The sequence below is a fragment of the Chlorocebus sabaeus genome, chromosome 1, assembly GCF_047675955.1.
Source record: "Chlorocebus sabaeus isolate Y175 chromosome 1, mChlSab1.0.hap1, whole genome shotgun sequence".
NCBI classification, from domain to species: Eukaryota; Metazoa; Chordata; class Mammalia; order Primates; family Cercopithecidae; genus Chlorocebus; species Chlorocebus sabaeus.
The window spans coordinates 77,094,021-77,113,203 of record NC_132904.1 but is presented as its reverse complement, the minus strand read 5'-3'; the positions used below and the strand labels follow the sequence as shown (position 1 = coordinate 77,113,203).

Here is a 19,183-nt window from a genome sequence, read left to right as displayed (position 1 = left end):
TGGTATAAGGTTACTATAAACGGTTGTACTGAAGTGGAATCAAAGTAAGGATTGATAAAAATTGAGTATGCATAAACTAGAAATGGGCAGGAAAGTCAGGCCAGAAAACCTAGATTTTGTCCTGCAGGAGGAATGTTCTTATAGTGTTAAGGAAACAAGTGACTCAGTCAGATGTATTTTAGAAAACCTATTCAGCCACCATGTAGAAGATTGATTTGAGAAGTAGAAGACAAAAGACGGGAACACTAGTTAGAGGTCTGTTACAATAGTACAGCTGAGAAACAAGGAAGGCCTGGACTTTGCACAGGAGTAGAAAAGAAAGAAAAGAATGAGCCATCGTAGAGACTATGAATAGATGACACAGGCTATTTATTTAATGATGTATGTGTTGAAAATAGAAGGGAGACAGAAGAATAAATGAGAGCATCAGGATTTCTGTCTGGCTGTGTGATAGCAATGAAAGAGGAATGAGTTCAGTTTGGCCACACTGTCTTTCTAATGCCAGGTAGACAGTTTCAACAGGCATTTTCACATATGAATTGGAAGCCGAGATAGAACATCACTGTTGGAAATAGTGATTTGAGAGTCTTCTGCATATAGAGACAATAACCTTAAAAGTAGATAAGACTGTGTGAGAAATGCCTCTAGAGAAGGAGAAGAGGGCTACGTAGAGGTTTGGACCATATTTGGGAGAGGAAAGACTTTCAGCAGAAAAGTGGCAAGACAGGGTAGTTTTTAGAAGCCCAAAGGTGATAGCTGCCTATATCAGTTATCAAATAACAGTGTGTATAATAAACAGTTGAGGATCTTGTACAAGATTCCCTGCGCCACCCCTCCCCCCGCCCCCTGCCGCTAAGAAAATCTGATTGATTATGATGAAGCCTAGGAAACTGCATTTCCCAGCAAGCACCCAGGTAATCTGACACAGATGGTTCATGAATCCCACTCTGGGAAACACAGACCATATTACTGTTGGAGTGGGAGAAGACTGAACACAGGGTATGTGCTCATCAAGGTGCTATGCTTAATGAACTAGATGTGAGCCTCCTCTAGATATGCTTGGCAGATAACCACGCGAAGAAAATTCTTGTTATCAATTTTCACTTATTTCCTAGACAAAAAATATCACCCAAACCCGTGTCAAAACCTCACACACCCAGAGCAGACTTTGCAGATACAAATAAAAGTCAGGCTGGGGAAAATGAAGGAAATCCAATGCAATATATTTGTATTCTGTCACTGAGGCACTGTCTAATGTAGCTGTAACTATGATGTATAGGTCTATCAAAGCATGTGTTACCATGGTCTGAATTTCCCAACTGGAGAAAAATGATTAATGTAGAGATTTGCATTCGATGTGGTCTTGGACATCAATATTTCAGCTTAGGTAAACAGGAGCTTTACCTAATTTATTGGCTCTCATTATGGATGGCTTGTAGAAGCCAAATTCCCCCTCTGCCTCCAAAATGACCTTTCATGCTCTACAAATCAATCTAGAAGAAGTGAAGCAAGTTGGTTAATATTTTAGGAAGAAAAAAAAATGACTTCACATGTCAGGGACTTAATTGTTGTGATTTTGACCCATTTTGAAATTAGTTAACATTTGCTTCAGGCCTCTGACTTCATACATTATTTATTTTCATCTTGGCATTGCTTAAGTCTCTTCATGCACAATATGCTTATAACATGTGAGACTCTTTTTCTAAATATTGCACTTAAGTAATAGCATTATGAGTCTGAAAATTTAAAGCCCAAAGTGTGTTCCCCCCACACATACACGCACATGGATATTATTTCAGGCCACAGTGCTTTGGGGTACATTTTAGCTCTCCTTGGCAAAGTTTCTAGATGTTACAGCTAGCATTACAGAGCAATTTCTTTGTGAGAGTTTTATGTTGCAAAGTGTGTCAGAAGTTAATCAAAGGGTAACAATGCAAAAGTCTGTGCATACGGCTTCCTGGAGACTAGGGCCAGCCCATGCTGTCCGTCACTGTCAAAACTGTACCACACAGGGGCGTATAGCACCTTTTTCTCTCCGTGAGAAAATGTTTCTGACCACAAAGGTCACTGCCTTTATGGTATAAATCTATTAGCCTATTGTTGTGGTGTGAATCCCAAGGAGAAGGCATCTCGTCAGCTGTCTAGCTCAGATGCATGGTCTCTGCAGCTTCTTGCAGTAAAAGATCAAGCCCTGCATCTTGCTTCTGACTGTCAGCATCAGCGTGGGCCCTTCCTATCATAACCTCTGTACCCTGGTGAGTAATCACTTATGCCTGCCCTTGAAAATGACTATTCCATTACTTGTTCTGTGTAATCATGGGAGAGGAGTGCTTTTGGAATCATTACACAAGCTACACCTTCCAACCAGCCTGGGCATCCTCAGAGCTCGGATGGGGAAAGGCAATCTGTGAGAATGTTCCATCATGCCAGTGCTATAAGATGAGGGTGATTTAGAAGCTGCTCACAGAGGAAAAGCTTAGAAACTCTTATGTATTCCTGAAATGGATGCCACCTTATTCTTCACACCCGTTTGAAGTTGAACAAAAACCAGTGTATAGATGAGGCCTGATAGCTGTTTCCCAGATATACAGAAATAACCATTGCAGCTGTCTAAAACTAGGGCATTTGCATTTGCATCAGCTTGGATTATATTTTTCATTACTTTGAGTCATAATTTATGTACAAAGGTCATAGAACAAAGAATATGCATGTCCAATGCAGCCTTTAAAAAAAAATCTTTAAGTACAAACATAGAAATTCTAGGGATTCTATTCACCTGGTAAAATGCAGACTTGTTGAAGGTGATTTTCATTGCATAGACATTAACTAAAAATCTGTATTCACAGCAGTTTTTCTGTCTGCTAAAAATCTACTCATCTTTCCAACTTTATTGTAGCCTTTTCCATGAAGCTGCCTTCAGTTCCTGAAGTTAGAATTAATTGATATCTTCCCTCAGGAATTTGATGCTCTCATTTCCTAGTAATGCTCATTGAAGTAAATGCTGAATAAATGCTAATAGTACCTTAATGGCAATAAGAAGCTTGGAAGGGAGGAAAACACGTGGGCAGGCATATTTATATTAACTCAAAATAGGTAGTTTTGAAACAAATATTTATATCATATTTTATAATTCAGAAGCACTTTCACTTTTTTTTTTTTTTTCGGAGACAGTGTCTCACTCAGCCACCCAGATTGGAGGGCAATGGCATGATCTCAGCTCACTGCAAATACTGTCTCCCAAGTTCAAATGATTTCCCCATCTCAGCCTCCTGAGTAGCTGGAATTATAGGCACCTGCCATCATGCCCAGCTAATTTTTGTATTTTAGTAGAGACAGGGTTTTACCATGTTGACCAGGCTAGTCTTGAACTACTGACCTCAGGTGATCTGACCGCCTCAGCCTCCCAAAGGGCTAGGATCACATGTGTGAGCCACTGCGCCCAGCCTCCTATTAAATATAAGTTCTAGTTTTACATAATTTCTTTGCTCATGCATATGAAATAGGCTATCAGAAGCAGCCAAGTCAAGAATTGAATGCTTTGCTGCTTGGACATTTCTTCCACCAGATACCCCAAATTAGCAGTCCCCAACCTTTTTGGCACCAGGGACTGGTTTTGTGGATGACAATTTTTCCACATACTGGGGGTGGGTGGGATGGTTTCAGGGTGATTCAAGTACATTACATTTATTGTGAACTTTATTCCCATTATTATTACATTGTAAGGTACAATGAAAGAATTATACAACTCACCGTAATATAGAATCAATGGGAGCCCTGAACTTGTTTTCCTGCAGCTAGCTAGTCCCATCCGTGGGCAATTGGAGACAGTGACAGATCATCATGCATTAGATTCTCATAAGGAGCAGACAGCCTAGATCTCTCACAGGTGCAGTTCACAATAGGGTTCACATTCCTGTGATAATTGAATGCTGCTGATGATCTGACAGGGGGCCCAGCTCAGGCAGTAATGTGAGCAATGGGGAGTGGCTGTACATACAGATAAAGCTTCACCTCCTTGCCTGGTGCTCACCTCCTGCTGTGCAGCCTGGTTCTTTTTTCTTTTTTTTTTTTTTTTTGAGACGGAGTCTTGCTCTGTCACCCAGGCTGGAGTGCAGTGGCATGATCTCAGCTCACTGCAAGCTCCACCTCCCAGGTTCACGCCATTCTCCTGCCTCAGCCTCCTGAGTAGCTGGGACTACAGGTGCCTGCCACCACGCCTGGCTAATTTTTTTTGTATTTTTAGTAGAGACGGGGTTTCACTGTGTTAGCCAGGATGGTCTCAATCTCCTGACCTTGTGATCCGCCCACCTCGGCCTCCCAAAGTGCTGGGATTACAGTGTGAGCCACCGCGCCCAGCCCAGCCTGGTTCTTAACAGGCCACAGACTAACAATTGTCTGTGGCTCAGGGGTCGGGGACTCCTGCTCTAAATTATCACTCTCAAGTTCAAAGTTTCAGAGATCTGTAGGGCAGGGGCATAATACAAACAAACTCTTCGCCAAATGTGACCTTTGCTCCATTGCCAATAAGTTCCTCATCTCCATCTGAGACCTCCTCAGCCTGGTCTTCACTAATTATTAGCATTTGGATTATAACCATTCCACAAATCTCTAGAAGTTCCAAATTTTCCCTCATCTTCCTGTCACCTTCTGAGCCCTCCACACTCTTCCAACCTCTGTTCATTACCCAATTCCAAAGGTGTTTCCACATTTTCAGGTATCTTTACAGCAATATACAACTCCTGGTACCAATTTTCTGTATTTGTTTTTTTCTCACACTGCTATAAAGTAATACGGAGGACTAATTTACAAAGAAAGGAGATTTTATTGGCTCACAGTTCTGCGGGCTGTACAGGAATCATGGCAGCATCAGCTTCAGGGAAGCCTCCGGAAACTTATAATAGTGACAGAAGGCAAAGGAGGAGCCATCACTTCACCTTGTCCCAGCAGGAGGAAGAGGGAGAGCGGGGAGGTGCTACACACTTTTAAACAACCAGATCTCATGAGCACTCACTATCACAGTGACAGCACCGGGGTGGATGGTGTTAAACCGTGAGAAACCAGCTCCATGATCCAAACACCTCCCACCAAGCCCCACCTTCAGCATTGAGGATTACATTTCAACATGAGATTTAGGTGGGAGCACAGATCCAAACCGTATCAGATGAATAATTAAAATGATATCTTTAAGTCTGCTTTTTGATTACATGTAAATGTGAATTGGGACCTGGAAAAGAAATTAGATGATTAATTTGATAAATTCAGGACTCAACATCAAATACACTGATTAGTGATCAACATTTTTAGTTAGGATTATTACATTAGGGTATTGAGAAAAAGCCAACCTAGGTGGATCATAACTAAAATAATGTCCTTTGAAAATCCAAGAATTCCCTTTCTCTTTCTAGTGGAAGTTCCTGTGCCAATTTTTCTTTTCACATGGTCCTAATGAAGATTGATTTCTAATAGTACTGTCTCGTATGTCTTATAACTAGCACAGCATAAAATGTCTTCTTTGAACTGTTAAATAAAACGTGGAAAAACATTGATACTGAAGACAGAAATGTAATGTTAGGACTGTGTGTATTTGATTAAAAATGTTTATCCTGTTAATTAAAACACATAGAAAAGAAGATTTTTTAGTTTGACCTTTATGAATGTGAATTTGTATCCTAATGTCTGACATTCTTGTGATATTAAAATGAAACAGTCATCATATTAAATCATAATAGTTAAAATAACTTGGAGGTATAGAGCTCTAAAATCTTAGAGGAATCACAAGGTTTTGGTGAAAATTAGTGATACTCTTAATTATTTTATAAATACATGGTTTAAATCATAATTTTATATAAATAAAACTTTATCATCATCTTTGAAATATGTAAGTTTTAATACATCCAAATATTTTCAGTATTCTTTCATGCTATGGAACTTGCTCATGCCCAAGTATCTGATTACAGATTTAGGATTAGACTCATTGCTTCCATGCCAGCATGAATTTCAGTCGCTTATTAACATGTGGGTTATAACTTTGAAGAAGTCAGATCGTGGAAGATCATACACATGTTGCACTTGCTATCTCAGAGGCATTCTGTAATTAGGCTGGATTCATTTGCCAGACCCCTCCCTGAGCTAACGAGCTAAGGTACTGCTGTGGCTCTTTTTATTAAGAAAATTGAAGTTAGAGATTAAACGACTCTAAAATGACTCTTGTTTCATTTTGCCACGTCATTTCTGAAGGCTAGATTGAACGTGGGTCTGAAATCTGTAGGGGTTGTTTGAATCACTTGATAAGAACACGATTTTCTCTTATTGCCTTTTTGTTATTTTCCCAAAATATGAAGTGAGATTCTATTACTTGTACTGAAAAATATACCTCATGCATAAAATTATGCATCTTTCTATTTTATGTCATACTTACTATGCTCCTGTATTTCTCCTTTTCCAGATAAGTCAACATTTTCACTGGACCAACTGGACTGAAAAGGCAAGATTGAATGAGGTAAGCCATTTGGGAGCTGCTGTGAACACACACATATTCAGCAATCCTTTGGTGAACATAAATTTAACCAAGCTGGCTTTCTAGTTTTGTCTGATTGTACCTTGTTTGGTCAGATTCTTGCAAAGGTCTGAGTTAAATACAGCAAACATGCAGGTGGGTAAAACAATTATTATTTTGATCATTTGGCCTGAAATTAGTGAATATGACATGCTTATATGTACAGAAAATGTATGGACAATTCTTTTGTGTTGGTCGGGATGCTGTTGGTAAAGGTGAGGTTGTGAGATAAGATAGCTAGACTGGAATTATCACTCAGGAATTTGTCTGCCGGCTTGAGAGGGAACTTAAGGGGCTATGATATAGTAAGACTGTTCCTACTCATTTGAGGGGAAAGGTGTGTTGTGGCATTCTTTTCAGCTAGCTGAATAGAAACAATCTACATATAACACATGCTTTGAAACTGATTCTGCATCAGGGGACGTGAGAATGGATTGGTCAGGGCCAGAATAAGGTGTAGCTCCAGTGAGTGTTGACTTCTGTGGTGCAATCTGAATGCTCAGAAGAGCTTTTAGGTGCTGGCTTCTCAGTCTTATTGTTTCTGGTTTTTAAATTGCTTTCCTAGTGTAAACTAAATGACTTCTCTTTGAAGCAAGAAAGTACATAAGTAAAGTCTTCAAAATATTTTTGCCTGTTGATTTACTTATTCCATTTAGAGTCATTTATTTAAGGAAATAATTAAAAATTAATTCTAAAATTTATATGCCATTTTTTATTGTGGAATTATTTAAAATAATGAAACCTTGGGGAGAAAGCCCACTACCTAATAATTTGGAGTTTGTTAAATAAATAATGGCATAACCACATGGTGGAATATTATGCATCTGTTAAAAGTTATAATTGTGAAAAATGTTTAATCTCAATATAAAATATAGAGGCAAGATATCAAGTAAGAATGCAGCATTCAGAATTATCTGTACTGGGGAATGTCTTCGATTTATACCTAGACATTAGATGGAGAGAAAATACAATTTGTTCTTAGAGTTCTACTCTGTAAGATACTTTTTCTCAGACAATAATGCCAATGCCATAGGAATGTGGTACACATTTTATAAGTTGATGTGTACAAATTAATAAGCAAATGTTATGTCCAATAAACACTCATGCTGATAATTTCTTCTCCTTCTTTCTTTATTGAACGTGATTTTCTCAAGAAAACATTACTTCCTATACAGCCCTCCAAAGGCAAGCCCATCTCATACTGGATTCACATCCACCTGCCTATGCTTTTTGCTACCTAAGAAACCTTTCCAATACCCTTCTTCCACTTTCATGCCAAAACTTCTTTAGGGATCTATCATTTCCACTTTATGCCTTGCATTCCTTTTCCTTAATTCTGTTATTCTTACAGAACCAAATTCACTCCCCTGCATTCATAGCTGACTTTAGCTTTGGTGAATTGTTATTTTCTCTGTAACCAGTTCTTACTGCGCCGAGATGGGTGGAAAGCGTGAGGAGTAAGACACAAAAATGTCCAAGCTTAGGAATGAGGTCCTCTATTAAGAAGAAAACATCCTGCAATAGACAAGAGGAGCCAAAGAAAGGTAGATTTTTCCTAAGTGACTCCAATGCAGTCTCTGGGTCTTGGAGGTCTGAGAGTTCCTCATGATGGCAACTCCCACCTCTTGTCTACTGCCTAACCTTTCACATCCCCAATTACTTAGAAGCTCAGCAACAAAACTAACAGTCTCATCTGCCAGCCTCTACTCTGCTTTGTGTTCTTTCTTATTCATGCTGGCTTTAATGACTTATATTCTAACCCTATTTTTTTTCTCTACCACTTCCATCTGACTTAACCCTATATTCCTTTATAATTTACTCAAATGCTATTCCTTAGATTCAAGCTCTAAAATTTTTCAGTTGCATTTTCAGATTCCCTTACTATAATATAATTTGCCTGACTGTAATCCCTCTTCCTCTGAAATTTGTCCTCAGTCTCTTCATATTAGAGACCTTGGATGGCAAAGATGAAAACTTAGTAGCTTGAAAATCAGGATATCACAGCTCTACCTCACTCCAGAAGTAACTGAATAACTTAAACAATGTTGAACTTAAAATAATAATAATAATAATAATAATGTTCCAGTGTCCACCTGTCCATGGAGGTTAAATGGTTTTATATAGAGAGTATCATGGTGCTGTCCAGTGGAATTTCATCATCAAACTAAGCTCTTTCCTGACAAAGGGATTTTTATAACCCTTCCCATTATTGAAAAATGTTGACTCCATAGGGTGAACCAAACAACATGGTGGCAGGTGCGTGTAATCCCAGCTACTCAGGAGGCTGAGGCAGGAGAGTCACTTGAATCTGGGAGGCAGAAATTGTAGTGAACCAAGATGATGCCACTAAACTCCGGCCTGGGCAACAGAGTGAGACTCCATCTCAAAAAAAAAAAAAAAAAAAAAAAAAATTCACAATGATTTCCTAATAGCTAAGGATTAGATTAGCACTCTACAAATGTAGAGAAACATGTGAATTTAGTAACAAGGTCTTTCAGTAAGGAGGATACATCCTGGGATAAACAGATGGGTATGGGAGAAAAAAAAATTTATTCCCCACCCTATAACAGAAGACAGAGCAACAAGAGAAAAGCATAATAAATGTATTTAACATAAGTTTTATATGACATGGGAGTCTTCAGAAATGAAGACAAAGTTCCCAGGGAACAAATTTTAACAGACAGTCATGCAGAAGTATGATTGGAGGACAAAAGCGTATGGTCTAATGACAATAACCTGGGGGGAACTTAGCAAGGGGTATTTGTTCAGTTTCTTCTTGGCATCACTGCATGGCATTACTTCCCTCTGGGTATAGGGCAGGACAACTATCATATGGCAATCTTCAGGGGAAGAAACCAGGAGAAGCCAGAGTCCTTGATGCTTCTGCTATTTTCTTAATTTTGGAGTATCTCATTCTGAGTCCAACATGGGCACAAGAAAAGAGAGTTACAAAGGAATGGAATGTCACTTCTGGACAGAGCAGATTTATTCTCAGAGCCACAGATGGCTCAGGATTATGGCTAAATTCTTTAATGAGAAGAAACTCTAATTCAGGATCAAAGTCTACTGGATAGGCTTCAAAGTAACCTCATGTTTTACTTACAGGGTATTTGAGAGAGCCAACATTCTTCATGTGAAGACAAGCGAATGAGAACGATATGTACAAAATATGCCATGAAAGTGATAACACTTTCTGCCATTTATTCATCATTGTCAGGCAGTGTATTGAGCACACAGATTCTCTCATTTAATTCTATAAGAACCTCTGCAGCAGACACCGTTATTCCCATTTTTTTTTTTTTTCGTATGGGAAAGCCTGAGGCTTAGAGGGCTGAATTAGCTTGCCAAAGCCCCTAAACAGGTAGCAAATTGCTTTTGGATTTGAGTGCAGTGCTATTTAACTCTATAGACGAGCTTTTAATCAGAAGGTTATATTGTCTTACACATGGACTAGATGTGAAGCGTGGAGATAGGATTTACTGGGGACAGTTAGGGAGGGTGAGGAGGCATTCGAAAGCCTCACAGAGGTGGAAAGTGTAAAGGCCCTTAAGAAGTCACAGGGAGTAGTAGCACAAATTGTTCCCCCAGTTCCTGCTCCCTCATGATCTCTATATGCACCTCCACCCAGTCTCTTCCAACCCTCAGTATTTGTTCCAAGGAGCCCATACACATCTCTACCATCCTCTCATGGAGTAGCACGTTTCTGTATTTTGTTATATAGTAAATATTTCTCCCCTGAAGCCTCCCAACACTCCTCCCCTTAAGAAAAACAGCTATGCCTAGTTGGCTGCTTGAAATGTATGAAATGTGATTGTGTTTACTTGTTGGGATTGAAACCAATCACATACAAAAATACATTTTAGGGGAGAAAGATGTCAGCTCTGCCTCGCATTCAAATACCCAGTCTTTTCTGACTCACATTGAACAACCTTGAACAAATCACGCTCTCTGGTTTCTTTTTTCTGTTTCTGCTATACAGCAGCAGGGGGAGAGGCCACACCAAGTATGGTGCGATTACTCAAATATTAAAGCTTTTTACGCTCTTTGCTTCTGTTCATTCTTTCTTTCCTTTTGATCTAACAAAACTTCTTAAATTATAAATTAGGCAGTTGGAAGGGTTTTTTTCTCTAAGATAAGGGGAAAATGTATGACTTCAAAATAAATGTCAGTGGAATAGTGCAGCAGACCAAGTCAATATTTTTATTTGGCATGTGGCACAGGATACCTTGAGGAAGATGCTACACTTTAGATGATTTTCAAACGTTTTTTTTTAATGTAGTGAAACAAAACAACATCTCCAAACTGCTTTCAACCGCCTTAAGAATTAATAATCAGCTTCTTTACAAAATCCAACTCTCAGTTTTGCCTCTTGAGGTTTTCCAGTAGATCAACAGGTAAATAATTACTTTTAGACTTTAAAACAAATGAAAAAAAAATTAGTATCAAATCAATCAGGGTGTATGTAATGCAAGGGAGAAGGTAAAGATGGAATTCTTTTTTTGTTATTCTTATACTTCAAGTTCTGGGTACATGTGCAGAACATGCAGGTTTGTTACACAAGTATACACATGCCATGGTGGCTGATTGCGTCCATCGACCCATGATCTACATTAGGTATTTCTCCTAATGCTATCCCTCCCCTAGCCACCTACTCCCCAGCAGGCCCCAGTGTGTGATATTCCCCTCCTTGTGTCCATGTGTTCTCATTGTTCAACTCCCACTTATGAGTGAGAACACGTGGTGTTTGATTTTCTGTTCTTGTGTTAGTTTGCTGAGAATGATGGTTTCTAGCTGCATCCATGTCCCTGCAAAGGACATGAACTCATCCTTTTTTGTGACTACATAGTATTCCATGGTATATATATGCCACATTTTTTTTTATCCAGTCTGTCATTGATGGGCATTTGAGTTGGTTTCAAGTCTTTGCTATTGTGAACATTGCCACAATAAACATATGTGTGCATGTGTCTTTGTAGTAGAATAATTTATAATCCTTTGGGTATATACCCAGTAATGGGATTGCTAGGTCAAATGGTATTTCTAGCTCTAGATTCTTGAGGAATTGCCACACTGTCTTCCACAATGGAAGTAATTTACATTCCCACCAACAGTGTAAAAGCTTTCCTATTTCTCCACATCCTCTCCAGCAATTGTTCTTTCCTGAATTTTTAATGATCACCATTCTATCTGGTGTGAGATGGTATCTCATTGTAGTTTTGGTTTGCATTTCTCTAACAACTTGTGATGATGAACTTTTCTTTATATGTTTGTTGGCTGCACAGATGTCTTCTTTTGAGAAGTGTCTGTTCATATCCTTCACCCATTTTTTGGTGGGGTTTTTTTTTCTTGTAAATTTGTTTAAGTTCATTGTAGATTCTGGATAGTAGTCCTTTTTCAGATGGATAGATTGCAAAATTTTTCTCCCATTCTGTAGTTTGCCTGTTCACTCTGATGAAAGTTTCTTTTGCTGTGCAGAAGTTCTTTAGTTTAATTAGATACCATTTGTCAATTTTGGCTTTTGTTACCATTGCTTTTGGTGTTTTAGTCATAAAATCTTTGCCCATGCCTATGTCCTGAATGGTATTGCTTAGGTTTTCTTCTAGGGTTTTTATGCTTTTAGGTCTTACATTTAAGTCTTTAATCCATCTTGAGTTAATTTTTGTATATGGTGTAAAGAAGGGGTCCATTTTCAGTTTTCTGCATATGACTAGCCAGTTTTCCCAACACCATTTATTGAATAGGGAATCCTTTCCCCATTGGTTGTTTTTGTCAGGTTTGTCAAAGATCAGATGATTGTAGATGTGTGGTGTTATTTCCGAGGCCCTTGTTGTCTTCCATTGGTTTATATATCTGTTTTGGTTATTGTAGCCTTGTAGTACAGTTTGAAGTCAGGTAGCATGATGCCTCCAGCTTTGTTCTTTTTGGTTATAGTTGTCTTGGCTATGTGGACTCTTTTTTGGTTCCATATAAAATTTAAAGTATTTTTTTCTAATTGTGTGAAGAAAGTCAATGGTAGCTTGATGGGGATAGCATTGAATCTATAAATTACTTTGGGCAGTATGGCCATTTTCATGATATTGATTATTCCTATCCATGAGCATGGAATGTTTTTCCATTTGTTTGTGTCCTTTCTTATTTCCTTGAGCATTGGTTGTAGTTCTCCTTGAAGACGTCTTTCACGTCCCTTGTAAGTTTTATGCCTAGGTATTTTATTCTCTTTGTAGCATTTGTGAATGAAAGTTCACTCATGATCTGGCTGGCTGTTTGTCTATTGATGTACAGGAATGCTTGTGATTTTTGCACATTGATTTTGTATCCTGAGACTTTGCTGAAGTTACTGGCTTAAGGATATTTGGGGCTGAGACAATGGAATTTTCTAAATATACAATCATGTCATCTGCAGAGACAGTTTTACTTCTTCTCTTCCTATTTGAATACCCTTTATTTCCTTCTCTTACCTGATTGCCCTGGCCAGAACTTCCAATACTATGTTGAATAGGAGTGGTGATAGAGGGCATCCTTGTCTTGTGCCGGTTTTCAAACAGAATGCTTCCAGTTTTGCCCATTCAGTATGATACTGGCTGTGGGTTTGTCATAAATAGCTCTTACTATTTTGAGATAGGTTCCATCAGTACCCAGTTTACTGAGCATTTTTAGCAGAAAGGGGTGTTGAATTTTTATCAAAGGCCTTTTCTGCATCTATTGAGATAATCATGTGGTTTTTGTCATTGGTTCTGTTTATGTGATTGATTACATTTATTGATTTGCATATGTTGAACCAGCCTTCCATCCCAGGGATGAAGCCAACTTGATCGTGGTGGATAAGCTTTTTGATGTACAGCTGGATTAGGTTTACCAGTATTTTATGGAAGATTTTTGCATCCATGTTCATCAGGGATATTGGCCTGAAATTTTCTTTTTTTTTTCCTTTTTTTTCCTTTTTTTTTTTTTTAATTGTGTCTCTGCCAGGTTTTGGTATCAGAATGATTCTGGCCTCATAAAATGAGTTAGGGAGGAGTCCCTGTTTTTCTATTGTTTGGAATCATTTCAGAAGGAATGGTACCAGCTCCTCTTTGTACCTCTGGTAGAATTTGCCTGTGAATCCGTCCAGTCCTGGACTTTTTTTGGTTGGTAGGCTATTAATTACTGCCTCAATTTCAGATCTTGTTATTGGTCTATTCAGGGATTTGACTTCTTCCTGGTTTAGACTTGAGAGGGTGTATGCATCCAGGAATTCATCCATTTCTTCTAGATTTTCTAGTTTATTTGTGTAGAGGTGTTGATAGTATTCTCTGATGGTAGTTTGTATTACTGTGAGATCAGTGGTGATATCCCCTTTATCATTTTTTATTGCATCTATTTGATTTTTCTCTGTTTTCTTCTTTACTAGTCTGGCTAGTGGTCTTTTCAAAAAACCAGCTCCTCACTTCATTGATTTTTTTTTAAGGGTTTTTCGTGTCTATCTCCTTCAGTTCTTCTCTGATCTTAGTTAAGTTTTGTCTTCTGCTAGCTTTTGAATTTGTTTGCTCTTGCTTCTCTAGTTATTTTAATTGTGAAGTTAGGGTATCAATTTTAGATCTTTCCTGCTTTCTCTTGTGGACACTTAGTGCTATAAATTTCCCTCTAAACACTGCTTCAGCTGTGTCCCAGAGATTCTGTTATACTGTGTCTTTGTTCTCATTGGTTTCAAAGAACTTATTTATTTCTGCCTTCATTTCATTATTTACTCAGTAGTCATTTAGGAGCAGGTTGTTCATTTTCCCTGTAGTTGTGTGGTTTTGAGTGAGTTTCTTAATCATGAATTCTTATTTGATTGCACTGTGGTCTGAGAGATTGTTTGTTATGATTTCTGTTCCTTTGCATTTGCTGAGGACTGTTTTACTTTCAATTATGTGGTTGATTTTAGAAAAAGTGCAATATGGTGCTGAAAAGAATGTGTATTCTGTTGATTTTGGGGAGACAGTTCTGTAGATGTCTATTAGGTCTGCTTGGTCCAGAGCTGAGTTCAAGTCCTGAATATCCTTGTTGATTTTCTGTCTCATTGATCTGTGTAATATTGACAGTGGGGTGTTAAAGTCTCCCACTATTATTATGAGGGAGTCAAAATCTCTTTGTAGGTCTCTAAGAATTTGCTTTATGAATCTGGGTGCTCCTGTATTGCATGCATATATATAGGATAGTTAGGTCTTCTTGTTGCATTGATCCCTTTACCATTATGTAATGCGCTTCTTTGTCTCTTTTGATCTTTGCTGGTTTAAAGTCTGTTTTATCAGAGACTAGGATTGCAACTCCTGCTTTTTTTTTTTTTTCTTTCCATTTTCTTGGTAAATCTTCCTCCATCCCTTTATTCTGAGCCTACGTGTGTCTTTGCACGTGTGATGGGTCTCCTGAATTTGGCACACCGATGGATCTTGACTCTTTATCCAATTTACCAGTCTGTGTCTTTTAATTGAGTAATTTAACCTGTTTACTCTTAAGGGTAATATTGTTATGTGTAAATTCAATTCTGTCATCATGTTGCTAGCTGGTTATTTTGCCTGTTAGTTGATGCAGTTTCTTCATAGTGTCGATGGTTTTTACAATTTGGTATGTTTTTGCATTAGCTGGTACTGGTTGTTCCTTTCCACGTTTAGCGCTTTCTTCAGGAGCTCTTGTAAGGCAGGCCTAGTAGAGACAAAATCTGTCAGCATTTGCTTGTCTGTGAAGGATTTTATTTCTCCTTCACTTATGAAGTTTAGTTTGGTTGGATATGAAATTCTGGGTTGAAAATTCTTCTTTTTAAGAATATTGAATGTTGGCCCCCTCTCTCTTCTGGCTTGTAGGGTTTCTGCAGAGAGATCCGCTGTTGGTCTAATGGGCTTCCCTTTGTGGGTAACTCTAGTTAGCAATTCCTCTAACGTTTTTTCAAGGTTCTTAGTTTCCTTTCATTGGGTTAGAACAGGCTCCTTTAGCTCAGAGGAGTTTGTTATTCCCCACCTTCTGAAGCCTGTTTCTGTCAATTCATCAAACTCATTCTCTGTCCAGTTTTGTTCCATTGCTGGTGAGGAGTTGTAGTCCTCTGGAAAAGAAGAGGCATTCCGGGTTTTGTAATTTTCAGCCTTTTTGTGCTGGTTTCTCCCCATCTTTGTGGATTTACCTACCTTTGGACCTTGATGTTGGTGACCTTCAGATGGAGTTTCTGCATGGAAACCTTGTTTGTTAATGTTGATTTTCTTCCTTTCTTTTAGTTTTCCTTCTAAGAGTCAGGTCACTCTGCTGTAGGTCCATTGGAGTTTGCTGGAGGTCCACTCCAGACTCTGTTTTCCTGGGTATCACAAGCAGAGGCTGCAGAACAGCAAAGATTGTTGCCTGTTCCTTCCTCTGGATGCTTTGTCCCAGAGGAGCACCCACCAGATGCCAGTCAGAATTCTCCTATATGAGGTGTCTGTCAAACTCTGCTGGGAGGTATCTTCCCTTTCAGGAGATACAGGGTTCGGGGACCCACTTGAGAAGGGAGTCTGTCCCTTAGCAGAGCTTGAGCACTGTGCTGGGAGACCTGCTGCTCTCTTCAGAGCCAGCAGGAAGGAATGTTTAAGTCTGCTGAAACTGTGCCCACAGGCACCTCTTCCCCTAGGTACACTGTCCCAGGGAGATGAGTGTTTTATCTATAATACCCTGACTGGGGCTGCTGCCTTTTTTCCAGAGATGCCCTGCCCAGAGAGGAGGAATCGAGAGAGACAGTCTGGCTACAGTAGCTTTGCTGAGCTGTAGAGGGCCCTGCCCAGTTGGAACTTCCCCTGTGGCTTAGTTTACACTGTGAGGGGAAACTGCCTACTCAAGCCTCCGTAATGGTGGACACCCCTCCCCACACCAAGCTGGAGCATCCCAGGCAGACGGCAGACTGCAGTCTGCTATGCTGGCAGTGAGAATTTCAAGCCAGTGGATCTTAGCTTGCTGGGCTCTGAGGGAGTGGGATCTGCTGAGCTAGAGCACTTGGCTCCCTGGCTTCAGCCTCCTTTCCAGGGGAGTGAATGGTTCTATCTTGCTGGTGTTCCAGGTGCCACTGGGGTATGAAAAAAAAAAAAAAAAAAAAAAAAAAAAACCCTGCAGCTAGCTTTCTGTCTGCCCAAGTGGCCACCCAGTTTTGTGACCCAAGGCTATGGTGGTGTAGGCACCCAAGGGAATCTCCTGGTCTGTGGGTTGCAAGGATCATGGGAAAAACATAGTATCTGGGCTGGAGTGCACTGTTCCTCATGGTACAGTGGCACAGTCCCTCACAGCTTCCCTTGGCTAGGGGAGGGAGTACTCCTACCTCTTGCATTTCCCCAGTGAGGCAACGCCCCACCCTGCTTTGGCTCATCCTCCATGGGATGCACCCACTGTCTAACCAGTCTCAATAAGATGAGCCAGGTACCTCAGTTGGAAATGCAGAAATCACCTGCCTTCTGCGCTGATCTTGCTGGGAGCTGCAGACTGGAGCTGTTCCTATTCGGCCATCTCATGGTTTTGTAGTTCAGATTCTAGATAGGTGTCACTGGACTAAAGACAAGGTGCCAGTAGACTGCGTTCCTTTCTGGAAACTCTATGGAAGGATTTTCTCGGCTTTTTTCAGCTTCTAGGGACTGCCTACACTTCTTGGCTCATAACTTCTTCCTTCAAAGCTGGCCATGGCAGGTCACACTGCCGTCTCTCTGACCTGCCTCCCTGGTCACATTCACCTCTCTGATGGATAGAATTCTTTTCTAGAATAACATTTTCTGAAATAAACCTAGCTAGTGCTTTTAAAAATGTTTTCATGTTTTTAAATTTAGTGACACGTAAGTGTACAACTTCATTCAGGAAGCCTTCCCTGGCTGTCTTGCCTCCTCAGCCTAGGTGACCATCTTCTGTTCTCTGCTGCCCTGCTATGCTGTGCCTCAGTGGAAATATGATTAATGATGGGGACTCTTGTCCAGGATGTTTTCCTTCAATTCAGTAATATAAAAAGTTTAACGGTAAATTCCAACCTATAAATTTATTTATCACCCTCTTTCAATTAAGAAACAGTACGAAAATCTCATAAGAACAAGTTGGGCCACAATTTGTTTATGTTTGAACAAGTTGGAAATACACTGAGAGCAGGATTTTTTTTTCTTACTATGTCATTTCTGAACTAGAACAAAGAAAATAATGCACACTTGGAGAGTTAACAAATGCACTTTTCATAGGGTAGAAAACAAAACACAGATAACAACAACAAAATCCCTTAGATGGTCTTTCCTTGCTGATCTTAAGCATTCCAATTTGATTCTATGCTTTATTTTAAGCTGTAAAAATATTGTTGTGAAATCTGCATTCCTGAAGAAACAGCTGATCATCATGTGGTGCACAAACATCATCAACAATCAGGACAAGACGTGACAGTAATGATCATGCTTCTTTATATTGGTATGGCACTTTACAGTTTACATACATTTTCAAATACAGTATCTGAGATAATCCTCATCAAAATCCTGTGTGGTGGAAAGGCTCTGTTGTTATCTTATCCCCATCTTCCAGATGGCAGAACAAATGCTGAGAGCTTTCCTTGGGATCACAAATGTGTGAATATCAGCTAGCTACGGCACTCAATAGCAAAGATAAAAAGAGTAAGTCGTTATTCTTCCATCTCGGACTGGACCCTGCCAATCTCAGTTATTCAGTTCAACATCATTTCTTGATACAGATAGTCAAGAGTTGTATTTGACTTATATAATTTAAGATAACAGCTGCAATTTCTATAATTCTACAGATACTTACAGAGCACCACTTATGAGGTAAGGTGTTCACTCACATTTTACTTTGTAAATATATAAAGCATAAAAATAAGTAGTATTCATTGAATTTTAATATAATTTCAAGTATTTGGAGAAAAGTTTTCATTTAAACTTATAAAACTCTACAGAGCCAGTATTATTATGTTCATTTTCTGCAATTTGCCCAAGGTAACACAGGTAGAAAGTATCAGAGCTGGAATTTGAAACGAGTTCTCTTCAACTCCAAAGACCATTTCATGACATTACTCTGCCTCCCTGAAGATGAAGCAGGGGAAGTCTTTTATTAACAAGACACTTTTGGGGAACTTGAGTATGTCTTTGAGGCAAAATATGCTTGAAAATAAAATACAATTTCCAAGTAGAAGTCATTATCAGTTCACTATTGAAGGCAAGCTTGAAGAAAGGCTGCAAACCAAACTGTCTTCTGACAAAAAAAACAGTCTGCAGACATGTGGTTGTGGTTCCAATTCTCATCTAGTAAACTGTCAGGCTAACCTGATTTTTTTTCTCCCTAGATTTTGTTTCTTTGAAATTGATGTCAACTTCATTAGTGGTAAAAAAAAAAAAAAAAAAAAAAATTGTCATTCCATTGTGTGAAGTCCCATGTTTGTGTACCTATTCAACTAAATATGAAATGGAAGGACTTGTTTTGTGGCATCCTTGTGTATTTATATAAATTATTTATAACTCAAGATGGATTGTTTCCAAAGTCATTATAATGACAGAGTTCCTGCATCCTAAATATAGACAATGAAAAGAGTATGGGGCTTCAGGATCCAGTTGTGCTTTCTCTTTTAAGCTCTATGGCCTTAAAGAAGTTATTTCTTCACTCTGATCCTTGTGTACCTTTTTT

General features: G+C 39.1%; 1 protein-coding gene across 3 annotated transcripts in view; it reads left to right on the top strand.

Moving 5' to 3' along the window:
- TENM4 (teneurin transmembrane protein 4) overlaps window positions 1-19,183 on the top strand; it is a 3,083,677-nt gene that overhangs the window by 1,171,297 nt on the left and 1,893,197 nt on the right. For all 3 annotated transcript variants that reach the window (XM_073019796.1, XM_073019792.1, XM_073019798.1), the window contains exon 4: window positions 6,446-6,499. The gene's annotated coding sequence lies outside the window, so the exon portion shown is untranslated. The remainder of the gene's footprint in view (window positions 1-6,445; window positions 6,500-19,183) is intronic.